Source organism: Sphaerodactylus townsendi, linkage group LG05 (assembly GCF_021028975.2).
Source record: "Sphaerodactylus townsendi isolate TG3544 linkage group LG05, MPM_Stown_v2.3, whole genome shotgun sequence".
NCBI classification, from domain to species: domain Eukaryota; kingdom Metazoa; phylum Chordata; class Lepidosauria; order Squamata; family Sphaerodactylidae; genus Sphaerodactylus; species Sphaerodactylus townsendi.
In genome coordinates, this window is record NC_059429.1 from 115,518,627 (window position 1) to 115,542,527 (window position 23,901).

Below are 23,901 nucleotides of genomic sequence, written 5' to 3' on the forward strand. Positions count from 1 at the left end.
ACGCTGTTCACTTGCCAGTGAAAGCTGATAAGCTTTCCTCTTCAGGTATGGCCCTTTTGAAAAACAGTCTTACAGGTATTACAAAAAGCTACCAATGTTGGTGCCTTCTGAGCTGCCTCTGGATAGCAAGTGACAGAACCAAGGAACAGGGCCAGGCAGGAAATACATTGGGGGGTGTGGGGGGTGCAAAGGGTGATTCAGGGAAGAGTGGGCATTCAGATATGTAGATCCCAGGTCATGAATGACTTTAAGAGTATGAATCAGCACCTTGAACTGAAATTAAAAGCCAACAGTAAGCTAGTGCTTCAAAATTGCTGTGTTATGTGCACAGCAGCCTAGTAGGCAGTTTGTCATATTCTGCACTAATGAAAGATTCCAAGTTTGCTTCAAGGGCAGCCCCATGTAGAACACATTGCAGTCATACTGAGTTTTACTGAAGCATGGAAAATGGTTCTGTCAGCGGAGTCCAGAAGGGAAGGCGGTTTCTGAATTAGGTGCGGATGAAAGACTACTACAAACACTTCCAAACAGTATTTCTGGTTTTTAAGAAATGACTGGGTCCAATAATACTCCCAGATCTGACCTGCTGAAAAGAACTTCAGAGCTGGCAAGTCAATCTTCCAAACTCCTGATTTCCTGATTAATATTTTCTTCTTCCCCGCTTTCTCTTCCCTTTCTCCCTCCTTTAATTCATTCCCCTTAGTTTAATGAGAGGTTAATATTATGGTGTCTTCGAAATGGATTGATGTTAATTTTAATCTGGTACTTTTATCGTTGTAAACTGCTCTAAGCCCGTTAAGGAGAAGGGCGACCTCAAAATCAAATTATAAACTACCTCTGTCTTGTCTAGATTCACTTTCAGCTCATAACCCATGACTACTGAAACTGGACGTGTGTGTGTGTGTGTGTGTCAGAGAGAGAGAGAGAGCATGGCCCCTTTTCCACTGGAGATGTCCAGACTTACTTTTCATATGCAAAGGTTCCAAACAGGCAATTTCTTAACTTCCAATTATAAGTAAACGGCTTACTCTTTGCTTCTTCTTTTCCCAATCTCAAGTTTCCACACTGCTTCAGAAGCTGGATTTCACCTCCTGTCAGCTGACTTTGCCTACATGCCCTTCAAATTTTCATTGTCACCCTTGCCCTTTTCTTACATTAGCTTTCAGTCTTATGCAAGAGTGCAAAGGTGAAAAGTTTAGCATATTTAGCACCCCATGTATTTATTGTAATCAAACTTGAAGGTTGCAGTAGTGGTGCAGGAGGAGTGGTTAAAACCTGCAATCCAGAAGTCATTATTTACTTATGAAACATGGTTTATCTCAAGTACCATCAATTAGTTGGAAAGACTGGGTGTGTGCACTCCCACGGCAGGGGGAAATGGTTTCAGCTTGTCAAGTCATGGATGTAGCTTATAAATCCAGTCAAGTTCTTAAAGTAAATGGAGACTTAAATGTGGATGAAATCTAGTGATGAAACTGTTGAAATCTGATAATCTGATAAAATGTGAGGCTCTATATAGATCAATTTCTTTGTATCCTAGTTACATTTCTCAGAAAAATAACCGTTGAAGTAGTCACTTGAGCACATCTGAGCTTCCCTATACTGAAATGGACCATTGGTCCATAACCATCAGTACCATCTACTCAAACTGGTAGCATCCTCCAGAATCTCAAGAAAAGGTATCATCTACTGCTTGGTCCTTTCAACTGGCTGAACATTGGACCTTTTGCATGCAAAGCAGAAAATCTTCCATTGAGTCCCAGCCTTTTCCTGCTTTCGGAGAATCTGAAAACACACTCCTGCTTAAGATGGATGTACAAAGGTAAGCGTTGCTGTTCCAGGGGAAGTCCCCCCCCCCCCGCTTTTCTAGTTTTAGTGGGATGGATCACATGACTGTAGGGTTGCGTAGCCTATCCCACAGAAATCAGAATATAGAGATTTCTGAGCTGTAACAGCCCAGCCTACATCTTGGTCCTATGTCTAGGAAAGGGAGAGTGGGAAAGGGGTACTGTGATGTGCCTCTGAAGATGCCAGCCATAGATGCGGGCGAAACATTAGAAGCAAAAACTACCAGACCACGACTGCACAGCCCAGCCAACCCACAAAGGCCAAACTGTTCTCAATTTTAAGAACATAAGACAAACCTTGCTGGATCTGACCAATGGTCCTTTTTTGGAGTGTGGGGGCTTTGGAGATTCATCCTGGAGCATATTGGAAGAACAGCCAAACACGTCAATATTTCTCCCAAAGTATCCAGTCTTGTAAAGCAAATCGAAGGTACCTTAAGACCTCTCAATTGCACTCACTTTTTCGATAAATGTCTGTACATAGATCCTCTTTGTCTTTGCAAGTTTTCCACACAGCTGTTACACAGCAAACATGCTGGACTAAATAGCAAGCCTGCCTGACTCTGAGAATAAGTTTTAAGCCATGCTGGTATTATGCAAGACTATTGCAATGGCTATAAGGGAGGATTGCTGCTGTTGTGGAGGCAAGAGGGAACTGCCATCATGTTTTTCTTTTCCTAGCTAACTTTGCACTCAGTCCCACTTTAAGAAGGGAAGCCGTCTCTGTGCAATGGGAGCAGGGGCATATTACCCCTGTTTACAGGATTTTTGTATCTAAAGACTGGTTTATTTCTCCTTTTGGTAGAGTATACCAGTCTGTCCCAGATTTACCTCCCAAAAGTGACGCTGTGCACAAAGAGAAATGTGTCTGGGGTATGTTTATAAAAGATGGCCTCTGCTTGTTGTTGCCCAGACTAGGATGCCTGCATTTTGCTGGTACTATTCCCTACTATTTTGGCTATCACTTCAGCTGACTGCCTGTGCCAGGTCCAGAATGTTTGGCCAGATTTTACAGAAATTGTCAAGCCAAGAAACAGGAGGAAGAGGAATGCAAGGCTGGGAATAGCCACTCTGCATGATTGGATCAGAGGCCCCTGAGACAAAGGCTGGCTCATCAAGGCAAAGAGCTATGATAGGCGGACCTTTAGAACAGTCTTATTACAAAGCAAACCCAACCCAGGCTGATCATGGCTATTAGAATGCATACTTTGATCCAGTCAAGTAGTCTGAGCTATCATCGAAGCAAAGGCTGAATTCGTAAGTGATTGCTTTGCAACCAGTTTACGTTCAAATGGACCAATCAAGCCTCTTGTTTAATCTTTTCATTAGATTTTCAGCCCTCTTGGGCGCTCTCTCTCTCTCTCTCTCTCTCTCTCTCTCTCTCTGTGTGTGCATGTGTGTGTATGCATACGTATTCTTATATATGTACACCATTTATATTTATATAAATTCAGAGCTTTAGTATTTGAGCCTGGGTATAGTGTTTTTCTTAGTTTTTAGATTTTGCCCACTGCACTTTTGTTAGGTTTCGGCGCATGGACATTCAGAGCGAGGGAACTGCTTTCTAACAATGAGCCATTCAAGTTCATCTTGAGCAGGTTGCCAAGCAGACAGTCATGCATGAGCAAGCTCGGGAGCTGACCAGCTTTGACATTCTTCTCAGTTTAGTTCTTCTGGCTAGTGTTCATGAAGGCCACCATCCCCCAAAAGAGGGTGAAGGCCTGAGAGATCCCACTGATGTTGATGAGAGCCAGACGTTGGTTCAAGGACTGCTCCACCAACGGGACGGCACTGTAGATCAATCTGCTTGTTTTGAAGGCCACAATGGGTCAATGGTCACGTAGACGGAAGCCTTACTGATTCAGGCGCAGCCATCTTGATACTTGATGAATGTCTGCTCTTCGCCTACAGGCTCAACTCAAAGGTGCAGCTCTTTCAGAAAAGGTCTGTCTTTTGACACAGCCACATGATTGGCCCTGTTGAAATGTTTCACCCACGTTTCGACCAGGAGGGTAATGCTTGGAAAACAACACATTTCCATGTGCATCTTGTTCATGACTGATGACCCAGAGCCCTCTCAAGGCCTTGCAGGTTGCGAAGATACCACCATATGGACTATCACCATGATGGATTCAGAGACAAGGAATATTCTACCACAGCCATTGTTGGGCACTAAGCGAATTTTCTGTATACAAGCTCCTCTCCTCTTTGTTCTCAGTGCCAGCAAGCCCAGCTAGAACAGGCAGTCGGGGCCAGACAAGATGGTTGGCTGGTTTTCAGCAGTGGAGGAGGAGCAGTGGCAAGGGAAGCAAGTAGAGATATCAGGAACTGAACATGGGCCTTCTGCAGCCAAAGCCCCCCTCCTTGAAATATTCTCTATCAGAAGTGCGAACACTGACTTCACTCACCAATCCATAGCTGGATGTGCTTGTGTAACCTCTGTCTATGGGTTCTATGGGGCAGAACTTGGAAGGAGTTGCAAAGAACTAAATTTAAAACAAAATGGTTTACTTAACAAATAACACTTTTAACATTTACATTTAACATTAGCAATTTACAGTCCTTTTAGGTTGCATTTCACGTCCTTATATTTACAGTCTACTGATAATGTCAAGTCAAATTCTTCTTTGCTGGTGGTTGGCTTATGAAGACTTCAGAGGCTTGGTGAACGGGATTCAAGATGATGAAGGTCCCCAAAAGAACTCCCATCAACTACATACATAGCAAGCCCTGAAACAATAAATTCTAACATTTACAATACAGCAAAAATAAACAACTCCCTTCCCACTATTTCCCAACAACTTTGCAGTTCTCTTAAACAAGGTGTTAAGAGCTTATAAAGAATTAAATCAAGGTCCCAGCCTGGCAGCCTTGCTTCCTCCAACTTCACCAGTTTTTGCAGCTTCCTGCTGCTTTGAGTCTCCACCCCTTTCTGGGTCAACCCATTCTGAACATAGGGGTTACACTTGCAATATTTAACTTTAATTTGAATATTAAATGAGCAGTTCTGCCTTCTGCCAAAATAGTTGTAGTAGTACCAAATGAAACCTCTGCAGTAGCAGCTATCGTTTTCTGATGAACTGTAGGCAAAATTACACATAACAAATGTCATATCCTGGCTTTTTTACCAAAGGGGACCAAAAGCATCGTTCTTTCCTATTGTATCCCTCAACAATCCTATAAGGTAGGATTGTTGTCTCTGATTGGCCCAAAGTCAGACAGCAGACTTCTGTGGCAGAGTGCTGATCCGAACCTGGATCTCCTGGATCCTAGTTTAACATTCTAACTACTGAACCACACAAGCTCTGATAGGTCAGGGAAGTTTATTTACATGTGGTAAGCCCAGGGCCTGGTTAATGTCCCATGGTTATACCTGGTCGAAGAGAGGAGAACTTGTTGATAACTTCGAGGACCTTCGCATTCCTCACTTCCACTTCCACCTCAGCTGAGCATGTGTTTGGGATCCTAAAATCTTCCAGAACATCCTGGAATCAAGCAGGATTCTTGATTCTCCATGGGTGGGTCATTTTAACCTAGCCCCCTTTTGTATGGGGTATTGGCACCATGTTCACCTTGGTTTTAAGGAGGAGGCAGCAGTAACACCATGGTTGGGGTCGTGCCCCAGGCGCAGTTCCCCCTCGCTCCGCCCCTGCATCCCATTTTCATAGAGACCCAAGACACTGAAAGAGACTATAAAATCCTTGGTCAGTCCTGGTGAGGTATCTTTGGCATGTTTACTGAAGTTCCCCAGTACCTCTACCAGTTCATAAAGGGTGCCCACTGGGCAATTAGGTGGCCTTTGGTTAAAAGAATGCCTAATCTCTCTTTAGTCCTCAATGTAAAGAGCATGCAGTCAGTGCCACACCACCTTATTTTCTTCCAGTTATGTTTCTGTCAATTACTTTCCCCAGCAACATCTCATAGAGCTGTGCAGCTTTTTGCTTCATTGATCTGATGTTGCACAATATTAGTGTTGACATGAGGGAGTGGGGAGGTGGCCCAGCTCCCATTTGCACTGAAATACTAGTGTATTCATCAAACATCCTTTTCCAGATCAAGGTTTCTCCCAAAAGCTATTAATAAACCTTCCCCAACCCCTCACAATCAACATTCTAGTGTCCACAGAAAGCCATATGACACGTCCAGGGCACAGTCATGACATGCTGGGGGTACAGATGTCCAATGACTCCTGCCTTTCAGATAAGTAAATGATGTAGCACACTCTCTTTACCCAGTGGTGGTGATGGGTACCTTCTTCCATTCATTGCTTATCGTGTCTGGGCCCTTGTTATGCACCCTGGCAAAGGCAACGCACTGAAGCTCACGCTTCTGGCGCACACCTCTGTTTTAAATCTGTACCTGGAATGTGTACCTCACCAGAGACTATTGAGAAAACTCAGCAATCAAGGAATAAGAGGGGAAGTCCTCCTATGGATTAAAAACTGGTTGAGAAACAGGAAGCAAAGAGTGGGTGTAAATGGGAAATTCTCACAATGGAGAGATGTAAGGAGTGGTGTCCCCCAAGGATCCGTTTTGGGACCAGTGCTCTTTAACCTATTCATAAATGACCTGGAAGTAGGGGTGGAGTAGCGTGGTAGCCAAGATTTGCAGAATGATACCAAATTATGTGTAATTAATGGTGAGAACATAAAGGATTGCGAAAGAGCTCCAGGGACCTTGATAGAATTAGGTAGTGGGCTAAAAGAAATGGCAAATGCAGTTCAATGTAGCAAAATGTAAAGTGATGCACATAGGGGCAAAAAATCCAAACTTCACATACACGCTACAGGGGTCAGTGCTATCAGTCACAGACCAGGAAAGGGATTTAGGCGTCTTACTTGATAGTTCCATGGGAATGTCAACTCAATGCATGGCAGCTGTGAAAAAGGCAAACTCTATGCTGGGGATCATTAGGAAAGGAATTGATAATAAAACTGCAAAGATTGTCATGCCCTTATATAAAACTAGGTAGTGCGACCACACTTGGAGTACTGTGTTCAGTTCACCAATTAAGCCACATCTCAAAAGGATATTGAAGAGATCGAAAAGTGCAGAGAAGGGCAACAAGGATGATTGAGGGACTGGAGCACCTTCCTTATGAGGAGAGGCTGCAGCGTTTGGGACTCTTTAGTTTGGAGAGGAGACGTCTGAGGGGGGGATATGATTGAAGTCTACAAAATTATGCATGGGGTAGAAAATGTGGACAGAGAGAAATTTTTTCTCTCTTTCTCACAATACTAGAACCAGGGGGGCATCCATGAAAATGCTGGGGGGAAGAATTAGGACTAATAAAAGGAAACACTTCTTCACGCAACGTGTGATTGGTGTTTGGAATATGCTGCCACAGGAGGTGGTGATGGCCACTAACCTGGATAGCTTTAAAAGGAGCTTGGACAGATTTATGGAGGAGAAGTCGATTTATGGCTACCAATCTTGATCCTCTTTGATCTGAGATTGCAAATCAGGTGCTCGGGAGCAACAGCCGCAGAAGGTCATTGCTTTCACATCCTGCATGTGAGCTCCCAATGGCACCTGGTGGGCCACTGCGAGTAGCAGAGAGCTGGACTAGATGGACTCTAGTGCGATCCCTTCGCTTGTTCTTATGGAATGAAGGTAGAAAAAAAGAACCAATAAAAGACTTACCCTCCATTTGTAACCTCAGCTTGTGGGTTCTGTGGGGCAGTACTTGGAATGAGTTTGCAAAGAACAGAATTTAAACAAAAACAATTCTTCTCTTTACAAATAACACTTTAAAAACATTTAACATTTACAATTCAAGGTTCTGTTCAGGTTGCATTTCAAGTCCTTCTATTTACAGTCTACTGATATTGCCAAGTCCAAATTCTTCTTTGCAAGTTGGCTGGCTCCTGAAGACTCCAAGGGCTTGATGAACAGGTTGCAACATGATGAAGGTTTCCAGGAGAACTCTCACCCATTACAACCACAAAAGAAAACCCTGAAACAATAAACTCCAACATTTTACAACATAGCAAAAACAACAACTACCTTCCCAGTAGTTTCCAACAATATTGCAATTACCTTAACAAGGTGTTAAGGGCTTATAGAAATCAAGGTCCGAGTCTGGTAGCCTTGTCCTCTGCAAAAGAGCTCTTGCAACCTCTCTGCTGCTCCGAGTCTCCACCCCCTTACTGGGTCAACCCATTCTGGGCCAACCCATTCTGGGCATGGCGGTTACACATTCAGCTGTCCCTGATTTCCAGATCAAAGGAGGAATCTTCACCTTAACAGGTCCTAGAACAGCTATTCTTAAACCCGCTTTCTTTTTCAATGTTTTCCATCCTCTCTTTCTGCACCGCCTGCCCCTTTCTAGCTTCTAGTAAGTAAACATTTGCTTCTGTTGCAAACAGAGGGATGTTCCAATTCCCTTGATTTTTGGCACTGCAAATTCCATCATTCTGAAACAGATGGCCAATTCTGAGACTTATAGCTTTATTTTCTGATGAGTTATGCCTGCCACAAATGGACAGACAGACCAACCTTTTTATGCAGTCTACAGCATGGTGTAGTGATTAAGAGTGGTGGACACTAATCTCCACTCCTCCACATGATTTGATTCTCCACTCCTCCACATAAGTGGCAAACTTTAATCTGGTGAACTGGATTTGTTTTCCCCTCTCCTCCACATGCAGCCTGCTGGGTGACCTTGGGCTAGTCACAGTTCTCCAGAACTCTCTCAGTCCCACCTACCGCACAAAGTGTCTGTTGTGGGGAGAGGAAGGGAAGGAGTTTGTAAGCCTCTTTGAGACTCCTTATAATTGAGAAAAGCACAGTATAAATCCAATCCAGGGGATAGGGAAAATATGGAAGCAAGTTAACAAGACAGAAACAACATACCACATGATATCTGGACAACAATGGAGCATGCTGAGCTTCAGCCAATAGGGTGACCTGCAAAAAGTCCTTTCCAGGGGATTTCCAAGAAAGAGCATGTGAAGGAACTATCTCAGTTAGCATGGTGAAATTAGGTCAGTTATATTGGTTGTATAAGATAACCACCTGGCACTGCCAGTGTTACACATGCAAAGTTGTCTTGGATGCCTGCAACATACAGAAACCGTTTCTTTGGTGACTAAAGCCCGAAGCAGGTTCTGCCAAATGGTTGCATGTGAAACTTACATAACACAGGGCAGGGTGTGTACATTGTGAACTCATTGCTTATTTTTCGCATGAGAGCACTTTGGCCTTTCACCTGCACTGTGCTATGAGCGGATCCTCTGGTTGTCTTTTTTTGGAGCCAAACAGTTGCTCGTCTGCAATATGCCTAGTGTTTACATGTATGGCCTTATTATCAGCACAGCAACTGAAATTCCTGAAGCATGTTAAGAAGAAAATATGCAGGAATGCAATGAGAATGGTGTGTGAGAGAAAGGGAGGGGCGCAATCAAACTAAAGCTGTTGTGCTGCATTTTAATTTCACCACTGCAATGAACATCTCCATGTAGTGTAAGCTCTTGAGAATCCTATCTCTGAGGGAAGACTTTATATATATACAGACGTTTTCTCCAGCTGATATTTATAATGTTGCTTTTTAACCATGATTTTTAATTTGTGATTGTTTTTTCATTTTTATTAGTCTGCGTTTTATTTTCATGCTTACTTCTGATGTTATTTGTTTTGTACATTGTTATGAGATTGTATGTGTTAGTTGTAAAGGTGAATATATATATATTTTAGGAAATAATGCTCTTATTTTACCTGTTGGTTCTAATCAAAACTGATCTCAGTTGGATGTCTTTGTAGGTAAAGGCAGATTCTAATATGAATTGGACTAACTGTGCAATAACAACAGGTAGGACAAGACAGAAAAGCAACTGGAAAATTACGTAAATGCCAATAGTTGGAAACTGTGAACTTGATAATTTTAAAGTTCCAAGACAAATTATACAAATCCACAGCCAAGAAATTTCCTTTTCTTGAGAAAAAGATTCAGGCATAGAGGCCAGTGGGGCAATCCTTTGGCATTCCGGATATTTTGTGCCAGCATGGCCAATTGGCCATGTTGGCAGGGGCTGATGGGAATTGTAGTCCATAACATCTGGAGTGCCAAAGGTTCGCCACCACGGATCTAGGGGATTTGCGAGGACTTCCAGGGGTTATTTTCCCCCTCCCCCACAATTTTTTTCCTTCTCTAAAATCCTTCAAATATTCTTTTCTTGCTTTCTTCTCTTTCCCACACACCAGTCAACCTACCTTTATCTGCTCCCCTTCAGCTTTCCCTCTTTCCATCTCCTCTGTGATAAAATCAGCTAGAAGTGATAAAACTGCACCTGCAAAAACAAAAGCGATCCGTCCCCTCACCCCCACGGCACCATCATGACATTCTGTAGCTTCTACCTGGGAGAACTGTGGTCCAATGTGTGGCACTAGCTGCTAGCCCAGCTGAACTCACAAAGACTTGCAGAAAGCACCTCAGTTTCCAACTCGTTCCTCTCCTCAAGGCCATTTATTATCTATTCTACAATCAGTTGGTGTATTTTCTTTTTGTCTTTGGATGGATTCTCCTGGAAACCCAGATGATTAGATGAAAAGTAAGGAGCCTGGCGTAGGAGGTTAAGAGCTCGTGTATCTAATCTGGAGGAACCGGGTTTGATTCCCCGCTCTGCCGCCTGAGCTGTGGAGACTTATCTGGGGAATTCAGATTAGTCTGTGCACTCCCACACACGCCAGCTGGGTGACCTTGGGCTAGTCACAGCTTCTCGGAGCTCTCTCAGCCCCACCTACCTCACAGGGTGTTTGTTGTGAGGGGGGAAGGGCAAGGAGGTTGTAAGCCCCTTTGAGTCTCCTGCGGGAGAGAAAAGGGGGATATAAATCCAAACTCTTCTTCTTCTCTTCTTTAGTGTTGCATAGCATTTTTAGCACAAATACATATCTTTCAGCACAGCCATATAGTCCAACATAAAGAACTGAATCAAAACTGACTTGGCAATTTCCTCTGATTCCCCGGCTCCCCATGACATTCCTCCAGGTTCTTTAATTCCCAGGAGTAACATTTCCTAGAAATTGACATGCTAAACCGAGAGGTTGGAAAGTTCCATTCTGCTGCTGGAAATTTTAGTCTGGATCCACCCCAGTGTGTATTTGTGCCTCCCTTTAAGCACATCTGGAACTCAGCAATACTCTTTAGATAGATCCCCATGCATTATTCCACCATGTTATATTATTTGACACAGATAGACCCCTATTTTTGCAAGCAAGTGAAAAAAGAAGAAAAGGTTCTAGTTTGAGTGGTAGTTGAATTACAAAACATAATAATGTGATTGTTTAGATGTTATGTTTTCAACCTAGCAGCAGAAAGCAATTTGTATTTAAGCAGCCTATTTAGAAGTGGGGAAAGCAAACCTGCCCAATATTCATGTGTGTTCAGTCGTTTGGCGGAGCTTGTGAATGCTGCCCCCCAGTGTTTCATTTTGTCCTGAAACGTCAACTGAATTTGAAGATCACATTGCAAATGGAACAAAATTGCATTCACCTGCAAAACTGAACAAACAGTTTTGCTTTTGGTGAGGAGAACATTATCTGGAAATTTAACTATTGCCATTTAAGAACTATTTACCAAAGGAATTTTCTCATGCTTGCTGTAACTAAAGCATGTTCAAAAGCAACGAAAGCCTTTGTTGATTTGTATAGATACGAAGTTGAAGAAAGGTAGGGTTTAGCTGTGATGGGCATTGTGTGGTCTTCTTTATAGGCTGAGGTTTATGCTGAGATTGGGTAGCAAACAACAGATAATTGGTTGTTTTAGTTTTACAAACGGGCACCCTAAAGCTCTTCACTTGAATGGATAGACTAAACAGGATTCTATTCAAAGCAGGTAGGCCTACTTCTTTCCAGGACATTTAGCATCACCAGTCAGCACCACATCTTTTTCTGGATTCATTTTCAGCCTGTTCTCTCTCATTTACTAATGAAATTTTCCCTTATTTGATTTAGTGTGTGTGTCTGTGTGTGGGGGGTGGGGTGAGGTGGGGTGGAAGATTCCTATTTTAGTGGGTTAGTTATCGTGGAAGACCATTTTTGAAATGGTGTCTTTGGTTGGTTTTGAGTCAAGATAGGTAAGAAATGTAAACCTTGAGACTTTCAGCTCCTCACCCTGTTTACAATTAAATTATGCCCCCTAATACCAGCAACAAAATTGACTCTGAATTAGAATGTTGGCAATAACAGCCCATAAGAGATTCTGTGACAAAAATTATTGCAAAATGAATGTGTGCATCCTTTGCTGGAAATAAGTTCAGCGCACAGGTGTCAAACTCGCGGCCCTCCAGATATTTTGGACTACAGTTCCCATCATCCCCTGCCAGCATGATGCTGTCAGGGGTTGATGGGAACTGTAGTCCATAACATCTGGAGGGCCGCGAGTTTGACACCTATGAGCTAGGGAGTATAATCACTTTCAAGTAAACTGTTTAACAGTGTAATCATAGCAGAATTATTCCAGTCTAAGGTCAATTAAATCAATTTAAGCAATTGATTTAAGCAATAAGAGTAGCTTTGTATGGGGTTGCACTGTAGGTTTGATCATAAGATGTCTTCCTGGTGATACCCAATTATATTTTTTTCTTATCCAGAAAGTAATTTGCTGGACTACGATATAAAGCAGCCAGATCCTCATATTCTGGCTGATGTGAGCACATTATTTATGTGAGTGGACACTTTACAATAACAAAGAACAAAATTAGCTTCTTCAGAAAAGTATACAACATGTGAGAATGCGAAGAATGTGAAGACTTTATTCCCCCAGAGAGTAAACACATCTTACCCTGTTGTGTGTTTTTAGCTAGTTAAGACTTTTCTGCACCATCTTTTTTCACTAGCATTTTTCAAATACTCAACACATTAGATACATTTAAAAAGCCAAGCAACAAAACAGTGAATCATAAAAATGTAACTGTAAAATACAAGGTAAAGCTAACAAAAAACCAAGAGAATAGTAGCAATTAACAAGTGAAGAGAAGCTAGTAAGGAGTCATATGATGGACAACCAGTCTTTCTTATTAACCAGTCTTTCTTATTAATTCCAGCAGAATTTAGGGTGGATTCTTACAACTTTGTTCTGAAGAATGAGAGGAAAGTGTAGAAATTATATCATTGTACCAACATCTGATTTAAAATGCTATAAGTGCATATTCCAAGGGTTAAGTGGATATAATAAACTAGATCTTATGTTAGCAGTACATTTTTAAAAATGTGTTTGACTCAAATCTTTCTACAAGTTACACCCCTTACAGGACAATCTTAAGTAGAGTTAAACCCTTCTAAGCCTGCTGATATCAATGGAATTTGGAAGGATATAGCTGTGCGTAGGTTTGCACAGTTCATGTTACACATCCATATGCAAAGAGTTTAATAAAAAATAATGAATGGAAGTATTGCTGTTATTTGCAGCTAAGCTCTGTTCACATGCAGGATGTGAAGATTTCACATTTCTGATATTGAGGCAGGACAACTGGGAGTGTTGAAATAAGTAAACAAACAATTTAAAAATCCTCAGAAAAATTATTTACAATCCTTCAGATTACTATCATCCACAAAAAGTCACATATTTCAGTTGAGCCAACAGTTTCTGCTTATTGAATGAGCTGTTTCCATTGCAACCATTTTAATACATGTAACATAGTTCTTTTAAGATACATCCATCATTTAAGAAGGACTTTACATGTGGTAAGAACAGTGGCGTAGTGCCCATGGGATGGGGAAGCAATGCCTTGGGCAGAGCAGCGGTGGAGGCATGGTCAGGCCGTCGAGGGGGGTGGTAGGGGCATTCCGGGGGGGATGCTGCAACAGGGACACAGGACGCACACGCGCCCCAGGCGCAGTTTCCCCTCGCTTCACCTCTAGGTAAGAACACAAGAAAGCGCCTACTGGATCAGACCAGAGTCTATCTAGTCCAGCACTCTGCTACTGGCAGTAGCCCACCAGATGCCTTTGGGACAGTGGTGGGATCCAAAAATTTTAGTAACAGGTTCCCATGGTGGTGGAATTCAAACTGTGGCGTAGCGTCAATGGGGCTGGGCAGGACACGATGGGGGCATAGCCGGGCATTCTGGGGGCGGGGCATTCCTGGGCGGGGCTGTGGCAAGGATGCAGCCACTGCGCCAGTCCTTGGGCGGGAAACGAATGCACACAGGTGCAGGTTGCCACGCACGCCGGTGCACCTCCTGCTAGACTGCTTCAAATTCTGCGCACTACTGCTGAGAGGAGGGTGTAACTAAGGCAAAAATCATGTGGCAAAATCACCAATTAGTAACCCCCTCTCGGTACACACAAATAATTAGTAACCTACTCTCGGGAACCTGTGAGAACCTGCTGGATCCCACCTCTGCTTTGGGAGCTCACATGCGGGATGTGAAAGCAATGGGCTTCTGCTGCTGCTGCTTCCGAACACCTGTTCTGATAAGATATTTGCAATCTCAGATCAAGGAGGATCAAGATTGGTAGCCAAAGATTGACTTCTCCATAAATCTGTCCAAGCCCCTTTTACAGCTATCCAGGTTATTCGCCATCACCACCTACAAACACCAATCATGCGTTGCATGAAGAAATGTTTCCTTTTATTAGTCCTAATTCTTCCCCCCAGCATTTTCAATGTATGCCCCCTGGTTCTAGTATTGTGAGAAAGAGAGAAAAAATTTCTCTGTCTACATTTTCTACCCCATGCATAATTTTATATTCAATCATATCCCCTCCCCAGACGTCTTCTCTCCAAACTAAAAAGTCCCAAATGCTGCAGCCTCTCCTCACAGAGAGAAGGTGCTCCAGTCCCTCAATCATCCTCATTGCCCTTCTTTGCACTTTTTCTACCTCTTGATATCCTTTTTGAGATGTGGCGACCAGAACTGAACACAGTACTCCAAGTGCGGTCGCACCACTGCTTTATATAAGGGCATGACAATCTTTGCAGTTTTATTATCAATTCCTTTCCTAATTATCCCCAGCATAGAGTTTGCCTTTTTCACAGCTGCCATGCATTGAGTTGTCATTTCCATGGAACTATCAACTAAGATGCCCAAATTCCTTTCCTGGTCTGTGACTGATAGCTCTGACCCCATGACAAATATAAATCCCTGAAATGCCTGTATTTTACATTTGGAAGTTCAGAATGGACTCACATTCCTGAGAGTTTAGTGGACTGGTACCTATCATTCATGCTTGGTGTTTACTGCAGGAAATGCTGGAGTAGCTGTGGTAAAGATAACTGCCAAATAAGCTGAACGTAGTAGAATGCCAACTATTTTTCTGGAATCTTGTGGCACCTGAAAAACACACTACATATTATTCCAGCAGAATTTTTTGTAGAGCCTACTTCTTCAAATGCAGTTTCTAACTATGAAGTTGTTTTGTGTAAAACAGAATAAAACAAAACATAGCAGGGCCTAGGTCCCATGAAATAAAGACAGTAACGATGTAACATACTGATGTAAAATTAAATGATGCTGCATCTTCCCATGTGGTCAAGATAATCCATTTAGGAATGATGTTGCAGTATGCCAGTGGTTCTCATCTGCATTTTCCCATGCGATCAAGACAACCCATTTAGGAACATTTGCTGTAGTCCAGGTTTGAATCCTCACTTGTGCCACGGAAGCTTGCTAGGTGACCATGGGCCTGTCAAACACTCAGCCTAATTTACCTCATAGGGTGGTTGTGAAAATAAAACGTGGAACAGGAGAATGATGGAAACTGCTTTAGGTCCCCATGGGGGCAGTGGGGGGCAGGTTATAAATCCATATATTATTATTTAAAGTTTCAGAAGATTATGTTATTTGCAGGCAGTTTAAACATCAACAGACAGCCTGAAGCTGAGCAATCCAACTTCTCATTATCCTTCACAAGTGAACTGGGCCTTACTGCCTTACTGCCATAGTCAGCGTGTTGCAGGACCACAGCCCTGAGGTAACTAACCATCCTCCAAAACCATTAATATGAAGAAGAAGAGTTTGGATTTATATCCCCCCTTTCTCTCCTGCAGGAGACTCAAAGGGGCTTAAGGTCACCCAGCTGGCCTGTGTTGGAGTGCCCAGGCTAATCTGAATTCCCCAGATAAGCCTCCACAGCTCAAGTGGCAGAGCTGGGAATCAAACCCGGTTCCTCCAGATTAGATACACGAGCTCTTAACCTTCTACGTCACTGCTGCTCCTTCTACGCCACTGCTGCTCCTATATATGGATTCTGCCCTGCATATTTATAAAGAGTTGCAGTCGTTATAAATGAATTCGTTGCCCCCTTTTATAGGTGGGAAACGAACTCATTTAAAACGAGTGAAACTCGAGATAAATACGCTGCGCGGAACGAGAAGGCACCAGCAGCGCGGCTTTGAATCGCCTCAGGCTCATTCCAGGCAGCCGCCCGTGCCGTTCCGCGTCGGCCGCAGTAGGGGGAGCCCCAGCCTCGCTCGCGAGAAGGCGGCCCGGGGAGGAGCGCTTCGCCTCACCCGGCAGCAGGGACTCAGAAGCGGACGACAGAGTCGCCGCCGCTTTTTTGTGGGGGGTCTCGTGGAAATCCGCTATGGTTGCCGCCGCTGGGAGGGAAGACCCCCTCTGTGGCCCTCAGGCTCGCCTCACGGCCTGCGGGCGGCAAAGGAGGAGGCCCGCCACGGAGAGACCCAGAGGAGGGCTGAGGGGGTGGCGGAGGTGGCAGCAGTGAGCGGGGCCCGGCAGTTCGCCCCGTGCCTGGCCCCTGAGGCGGGGGCGGAGGTAGGCGAGTGGGCGGGCGATGGTCGTGGCCTGAGGGCCGTCGGCACGGATTGGGAAGCGTCCCTTAGTCTGTGGCGATTCCCGCCATTGGGGGGTGGGTGAGGGGGATGGAGGGAAAAGGGCAGCAATTTGGGGGGCAGGAGAGGTACAGCGCACGTGGGGATGGGGCTGTTGTAGTCGCGGGGGCTCCAGGGACGCCTCATGAAGCGAGGTCAGGCTGGGGACAAAGAAAATACTTCCTCACGTGTAAAACTCATGTGGCACAGTTTGTTGTGAATGGAGGCTAGCTTTCCTTCATAATGTGTATTGGGTTTAATATATATAATTTGTTCGGAACAGATGGAGCTTAAGTGTTTGGATACTGATATATGGATATTTTAGCTTATGCAGTAGGCTCTGGCTCGCAGATGCTCCTGACATCCTAAATAAGGGGTCTTATTGCAATTCTCAGTTAGCTATCCCCCCCCAAAAGGTGGACCAGAAGTTCAGTGGTGTGGTGTCCTCTTTTGATGATGGAAAATCCTGGATACATCAGTGGCTGCTGAAGAGGTAACAAAATTTATTCCATCACTGGCTCTTCAGAAGTGAGGCGGCTGTATTGTTGAAGGCTTTTGTGGCTGGAGTCAACTGGCTATTTGAAAGTTTTTCCTAGGGTTTCATTTCAGCACAGCAGTATTACCACTAACAAGGTTGCCGAGTCAAGCTCTAGTAAATGAACTTGTTTTCCCTTTTTATAGATGGAAAAATGAATTCATTTATAATGATTGCAACTCGTTATAAATATTATTGTGCGGAATGAGCCAAGATTATGTGGTGACATGGTCTAGTAGTTTTTGCTCCTAATGTTTTTTCCTTCATTTGTGACAGGCATTTTAACAGGCATGTCACAGTGCTCACGGTGGCGTGCCTCTGAAGATGCCAGCCACAGATGCAGGCAAAACCTTAGGAGCAAAAACTACCGCACCATGACCACATGGTCTGGAAACTCACAACATGCTGGAAACCCACTCCTGAAATCTGAGGCTGGAATAAGCTTTGTCTCTGAGATGCTCATTGGGCTCCCTCTATTAAGTTATTTAAAAGGTCTTGGTAGACAGGATCTGCTGCTTTGGTCTCCAGCAATCCCCTCACAATGAAACTGTCACTAGAATACTTTTTATGAACATCATGCAGAATAAAAACACAACGCTTTTGAGTTCTTCAGAACTCCTTGCCCTGGGTGGATGTTGAAAGGTGGGAATATGTAGTGGAAGAACATTTACCAGTATTTGAGAACATCATCTTTAAGGCCTCTTGGTCTGCATCATGTGTAGAATGCTTTGCACAAAAAACTGGGTGTGGATAATCAGTGTGTTTTGCTGGTCAGAGTTCTGGATTGGAATCTGGGAGACCTGGATACAAAGCTTTCCCCCTTTATGCATACTGCTGTGTGACCTTGAACCAGACTCTCTTGCACCCTACCTCTCATTGTTGTGAGGATAAAAATGGAGGAAGGTAAATGATGTACTCTGTCTCCCTGAAGGGGAGGATAAGAATATACTAAATAGGATAAGAATGTACTATATAAAAATAGTATCAAATTGAACCCCTTCCCTGCTGTGAGCATGAGACAAAAAATGGAAGCGACTGGTATCTAGAAACCCCTAAACAAAACTGTCAGTATAATGAAGCTTCCTTCCACATACATCAGAATTTACTTTTCTGGAATGGAACTTCCCTTACGGTTCTGGAATAAATCTGGTATACTAAAAATGAGAAATAGGCACATGAAACAGCAGTGCCCCTCTGCCCCCCACAGGTCAACAACTAAATGTAGGCGCTTACCCCCTGCGATAAAATTGTATCTCATTACGGTATCAGATGTGAGTTTAAAAGAGGAACCTGAGTTGCACAGTTTGTTGTAAATGGAGGCTAGCTTTTCTTCATAATGTGTATTGTGTTTAATATGTATAATTTATTCTGAACAGATGAAACTGTAACTATATGGATATTGCTGAGCTTTTGTTACCAAGGAAATAATTTTGTAGTAAAAAGCATACTCAAATATTAACACTTGCATATAATAACTTGGACAGTTTTCCAATTTTAACTGCGTACTGCATAGGTTTTCAGCAATTTCCAACCACTTAGATTTTTCAGGAATCCTTCTGTAGTCCATGGAAATGTCCTTTGATTCATTCAGAATTCTTCCATTAAAACAGTAGAGATGTCCCTCCCACATCACAGGGATTAGGGACACGGCATCCCCATAATGAGGAAAACAGCATAATTTATTTTTGCTCTTCCCAACCCTTTCCTGCTTCTGGCCCAACCCCCGCCCCAGGGCTGGGCTCTTCCTTCCTCCTGCTGGCCCTTCTTTCCTTCCTCTGGTTTTTAAGGTAACTGTGTCACCAGCTGATCCCACCTACCTCTATTGTGTTCTGCCGGCCACTTGGGGCTGGTTTTCTGCTCCTTGCAAGCCCTGCCACCTCCCTGTCTGGATGCAAGCCCTGCCAAGCCCTGTCTGGATGAGGCTCTGTTCTCTGGACACTGGTATATCTAGGGTGGAGCAAACCAGGGCATGTGTTCCTGTCGCAACTTGCCTGGGGGCATCCTGGCCACCCATTTGTAAGTCAGGAAGCCAGCACAGCTCTTTCTCCAGGCTGCGCCCCACTATGCCTCCTACTACTGTTTGGAGAGGTGGTCTACCCACTATTAAGAACTGATAGACCTATCCATTGCTTTCAATGGTGGGTAGACCAGTTCTCTGGAAAACTGGACTACCTGTGGCTGAGAGCAGTTGAAATCTTTGTCGTGTCTGTTTCAGCCCATAGTTCCAGAATCCCTTCCTTCAGTTTATGCATGCACGTACTGCCAATTTCTCCTATATATTTTGTTCATTTTACTTTTATATATACAGGATGAGCTCATTAACATATCCTTGCAAGTGCATGTGTTGGATAGGAGAATCAGTGGATCAGTGTGATGCCATGTGCTCACATACATAGATGTTGCACAGTGGCTTTTTGCAGAACTGTTGTCTTCTTCTGCGGAGTTCTGTTTCTCACATGTTTGATTTAGTGTTACAGCATTTAACTAGTACTACGTGTAGCTCCCAGGTGAATATTCCCTTTGTCTCCAAATTGCCAGCTGTATGACTTATCATTTATATAGGCATTTAAAGCCACATTTTATACCGTAAGTGGTGCATCAAAGCAAGAGATTAAGTTATCTCAGTGGAAACCAACTACATCATGGAGGAAGTGTGCTTTGATAGCATGAATGGGCATAACGTTATTACAGAATACATGTTTAACTCACCGCTCAGCTAGTTATTATTGTCTTATTTATTAAGTTGTTGATCATCTTTCTGTTAGTATGGAGCTTTCTTACGCAGTGGTACCATTGTCTAGGCTGCTTAGTATTGTCTACTCTGCCATGCAGAGACTCTGGGGGATGTCAGGGAGAGAAAGTTCTTGAGACTCTTACTTGGAGATGCCAGATACTAAACCTGGGATATTTTGTAAACATGGTCTCTACCACTGAATCCTGACCCCCTGTCATGTGCCTAAGATGATGCACAAAAACATCCAGAGTGTGTTGAAGGCAATATAGGTAGTTTGCTGTGAATGTTTTAAGGTCTATTTTAAAAATTCATTTTACGGATATACAAGGCCCCTGTGGTAATACAATTTCAACACATTGTGGATCTTTAAGGAAAACAGGTTTCCATGGGAACCAGCTTTCTTTTACATTTAGGCCTCCAAATCTGCAACCACGGAGTCTGTTGACTTTTTACAATGGAAGTGGATCGATTTTAGGACTTGTCCCTTGAATTGTAGGTCACCAGGATCATTTATACATGAATGTTTTGCCCCAGCGTGGATGCTGTTGGGACATCTTTTTTTTCTTGTTATCCCACAGTGCATTGTGGTGCTTCTGTGTACGTCCTGAGTTTTCAGTGTTTCCTATGGTCTTTCTCAAATTTGCTTTGTGTGATCTTTTGGGAAAGACCACAGCAAGGCTGCTGTGGAATTCATGTGGTTGGAAAGATCTGGATTTTCCTTTTCCTGCTCACAGTGGTGCCATTTTCAGTTCTCTGCTCCTGCATTGGCCATTCCTCACCTCTATCCACTGAAGGGCTTTTAAAAAATTGGCAATTGAATAACATGATATCATTATTCCTGATAACACTCTACCTGGTTGTCTGAAGTCATTTTTAAAAAAACCTCTCTAGCCCTTTTCATTGTAGATTTATGCCTTTCCTCTTATACCTCCACGATGAAAAGGACGGAAGACCTTTTTAAAAAAATGAAAACTGGGAATTTAGTAATCGAGATAGACTGATAAAATGATATCCAATTGCCAATTATAAAATAAATAAATAAAAGAAAAATCCTCTGTTGGAGCAGAGGAATGGCTGTTGCCAGGAAACTGTGGTAGGAAAATCATAGGGGACATTTCACATTGAAGGTGTTCTTGTTTTTATATTTGGCCAGTGATTAGTCATGTTTTATTTTTTCCTGTGTGCACAATAATGATTATATTAATATAATATAATAAGTAACAGGTTTTAAGTGGTCACCTAGGCCTACTATTCACCCGTGATTAATTTATTTAAATCTCATAGGGTTGGATCCAGCCAACTTTTTCATTCAATCTCACTTAAACCCACTCCTTAATATAGCTGCCCTCCCTCAAGGCTTTTGTCCAACCAGGCAGCATGATCTCCAGCATCACCTTTGTGGTGGTCAAAGAAGGACCCCTGTCTCCCTATTTTACCAGTAAAAAACCTGGCTGGATCTAATCCATGGATAAAAAATTTGGGGTCAAAGTACACAAGATTCTGGAATGTATTTTTAAACTGCACAAGTTTGATATTGACACAACTTAAGTGTGAAACTAAAGTTCTGAATACTGGTTGTGAACCTTAGCAACAGTGTGGTAGTACAGTGTGGTAGATAAATTATCATCCCCACACTTTGTCTGCCCACTTTCCTATCTCTTGTTGGCTAAATCACTAATATTGCCTTTCTTTGCTTTCTTCTGATTTTCTGTAATTGGGGATGAGTTTTGCTGATGTGGTTAAACGTACAAGATTAAAGAAAGGTGGGGAGGTTTCAACACCATACACACAATTGTTTTTTCAATGCATTTCATTGGTGACCGCAGTAGTTCCTATGGTACCTTTCTCAGGTGAGCTGTGATGGGTTATCAGAATTTTTAGATTAACCAGACCTTTTCTGTTACAATTCCTTTACAAATTTGTTGTTGAAAAACAGTTCTGTAATATTCAAAAGCCTGCATATAAAGTTCATTAAAAGGTATCATAAACCATTTTGGATTCTGCTTGTCCATAAGAATGGCTCTGGCAGATTATTTTTCACTTGCAGTAATAGATGTGTTGCATTAGTCTTCAAATTTATTAGTCTTCAAATTTATTATTATTTTAATTAATTGGATTTAATAGACGGCCCACCCCCGAAGGGCTCTGGGCAGTATACAGGATAAAACCAATAAACGTAAAATCACATAGTTAAAACAAAATAAATAAATAAAGTTCAGCAACAATCCCCTCCCCCAAAAAAATCTAACATCAGATGGCAACCCAAGAAGACTTCCTATCCCTCAGGGAGGGGACCGACACACCATAAGACAGCTGGTACAATGGTATGTGGAGAGTGGCGGGGGAGGCAATCAGCGATTAGCCCCCTCAAAAGCCCAGTGGAACACCTCTGTTTTACAGGCCCTGCGGAACAATCCAAGGTCCCGCAGGGCCCTGATGGCTGGAGGGAGAGCGTTACAGGGGAGTAAAAGCCCTGGCCCAGGTAGAAGCCAGTCGCATCATTGAGGGGCCGGGGACCACCAGCAAATTTGCCTCTGCTGAATGGAGAGGCCGATTAGGGACATCTGAGGAAAGACGGTCCCTAAGGCAAAGGGCTTTAAAGATTAAAACCAGGACCTTGAAGGTGATCCGGTGTTCCACTGGGAGCCAGTGCAGCTGGCGCAGCAAAGGGGAGATATGATCCCTGTGAGAAGCCGTGCTGCTGCATGCTGGACCAGCTTTAGCCTCCGGATCAGCTGCAAGGAAAGGCCCACATAGAGTAAGTCGCAGTAGTCTAACCTGGAGGTGACCGTGGCATGGATCACCGTGGCCAGGTCAGCTTGGGAGAAGTAAGGGGTCAGCTGCCAAGCCTGGTGAAGATGGAAAAAGGCAACCTGGGTTGTACAGGCTACCTGGGTCTCCATAGAAAGGGACGGATCCAGGTAGACCCCCAAGTTGGGGACTGAGGAGGTCGGAATTAAGACCCCCTCCTGCACTGGTGGCTGGAAACCCTCAATCCTCTCCCCGCGACCCAGCCATAGGATCTCTGTCTTCAATTTATTCAGTTTTAACCTGCTCTGCTTCAAATGACTTTGCAGATTTTTTTCTGGCTGGAGAGAAAGGCTGCTGCACTCAAAGCAACTAAGCGTCTTGAGGCACCTTAAAAGACAGACACGTTGATTGTGGCATGAGCTTTCGTAAACCAGGACCCCTTTGATTTATATCTGACAAAGTTTCAAGATTTGATTGTTTTGAGAATTTGGGCTATTGTGTGTGTCTGCACATTGATCTCTGAAATTAATGGGAAATGTGTGGTAAGCACCATTGTGTTAAGTTCTGACTATCCTCTTTTCCCATAGACATACTGATTATAGGCTTGGAAAGTATGCTTCTGCTCTACCTGCCAGTGTCAATAGGCTATTTCAAATCATCTTCATCCTGTAAACTTGGACTCCACTATATTTACTTCTGATACTACATTTACACACGGGGAAATAATTGTATGTGTGTTTCTCTCCGGGTATTGTGTTGAATCTACAATTTTAAAAGTCTACTATTGTGTCATATGCAGATCTTCGAAACATGTTGCAGTAGTTCTTGGAGATCTGTAGTTTTGTACCTTTACATGTATATTATATAGAATTGGGAATGTCTGCACTAGCCATAAGAAGATACTAAGATCAGTAGAGAAAGTTAGTTATACTTGGACTATTTTTCTCTTCTTGAATTTACTCCAGGCTCTTAATGTACTTGAGTATTCTCAGGCACTTGATCACATTAACAAATCTGAAAAGAGCAAAATTTGAACAAAATTTAAATGTTCCATAAAAATATGCTGCTGTTCGAAAGTTTAATTAGTACACAGGAGAAGGAAGTTTGAATGTGCAAATAAAAGCCTTTCTGTCTCTTCCTCCCTCTTTGTGCCTTACCACTTTTAGTGAGAATTATTTTTTAAAAAAGTTTAACTGAAATTTGTATTTTTAAAAAACTGTTCTCTAATATTTGCTTTTCGGAAGTCCAATAATCCTTCTGAAAC

At 43.1% G+C, this 23,901-nt stretch overlaps 1 long non-coding RNA gene and 1 pseudogene across 7 annotated transcripts in view; one reads left to right on the forward strand and one right to left on the reverse strand.

Moving 5' to 3' along the window:
* Positions 1-3,343: 3,343 nt before the first annotated feature.
* LOC125433395 lies at positions 3,344-4,263 on the reverse strand (annotated as a pseudogene).
* Positions 4,264-16,255: 11,992 nt separating this feature from the next.
* LOC125433185 overlaps positions 16,256-23,901 on the forward strand; it is a 70,274-nt gene continuing 62,628 nt past the window's right edge. For 2 of the 7 annotated variants that reach the window (XR_007244610.1, XR_007244608.1), the window contains exon 1: positions 16,256-16,561. This is a non-coding gene — a long non-coding RNA (uncharacterized LOC125433185). Of the gene's footprint in view, positions 16,562-16,707; positions 17,111-23,224; positions 23,366-23,901 lie in introns of those variants that run through there. The other 5 variants (XR_007244607.1, XR_007244605.1, XR_007244606.1 and 2 more) reach the window with 4 other exon arrangements.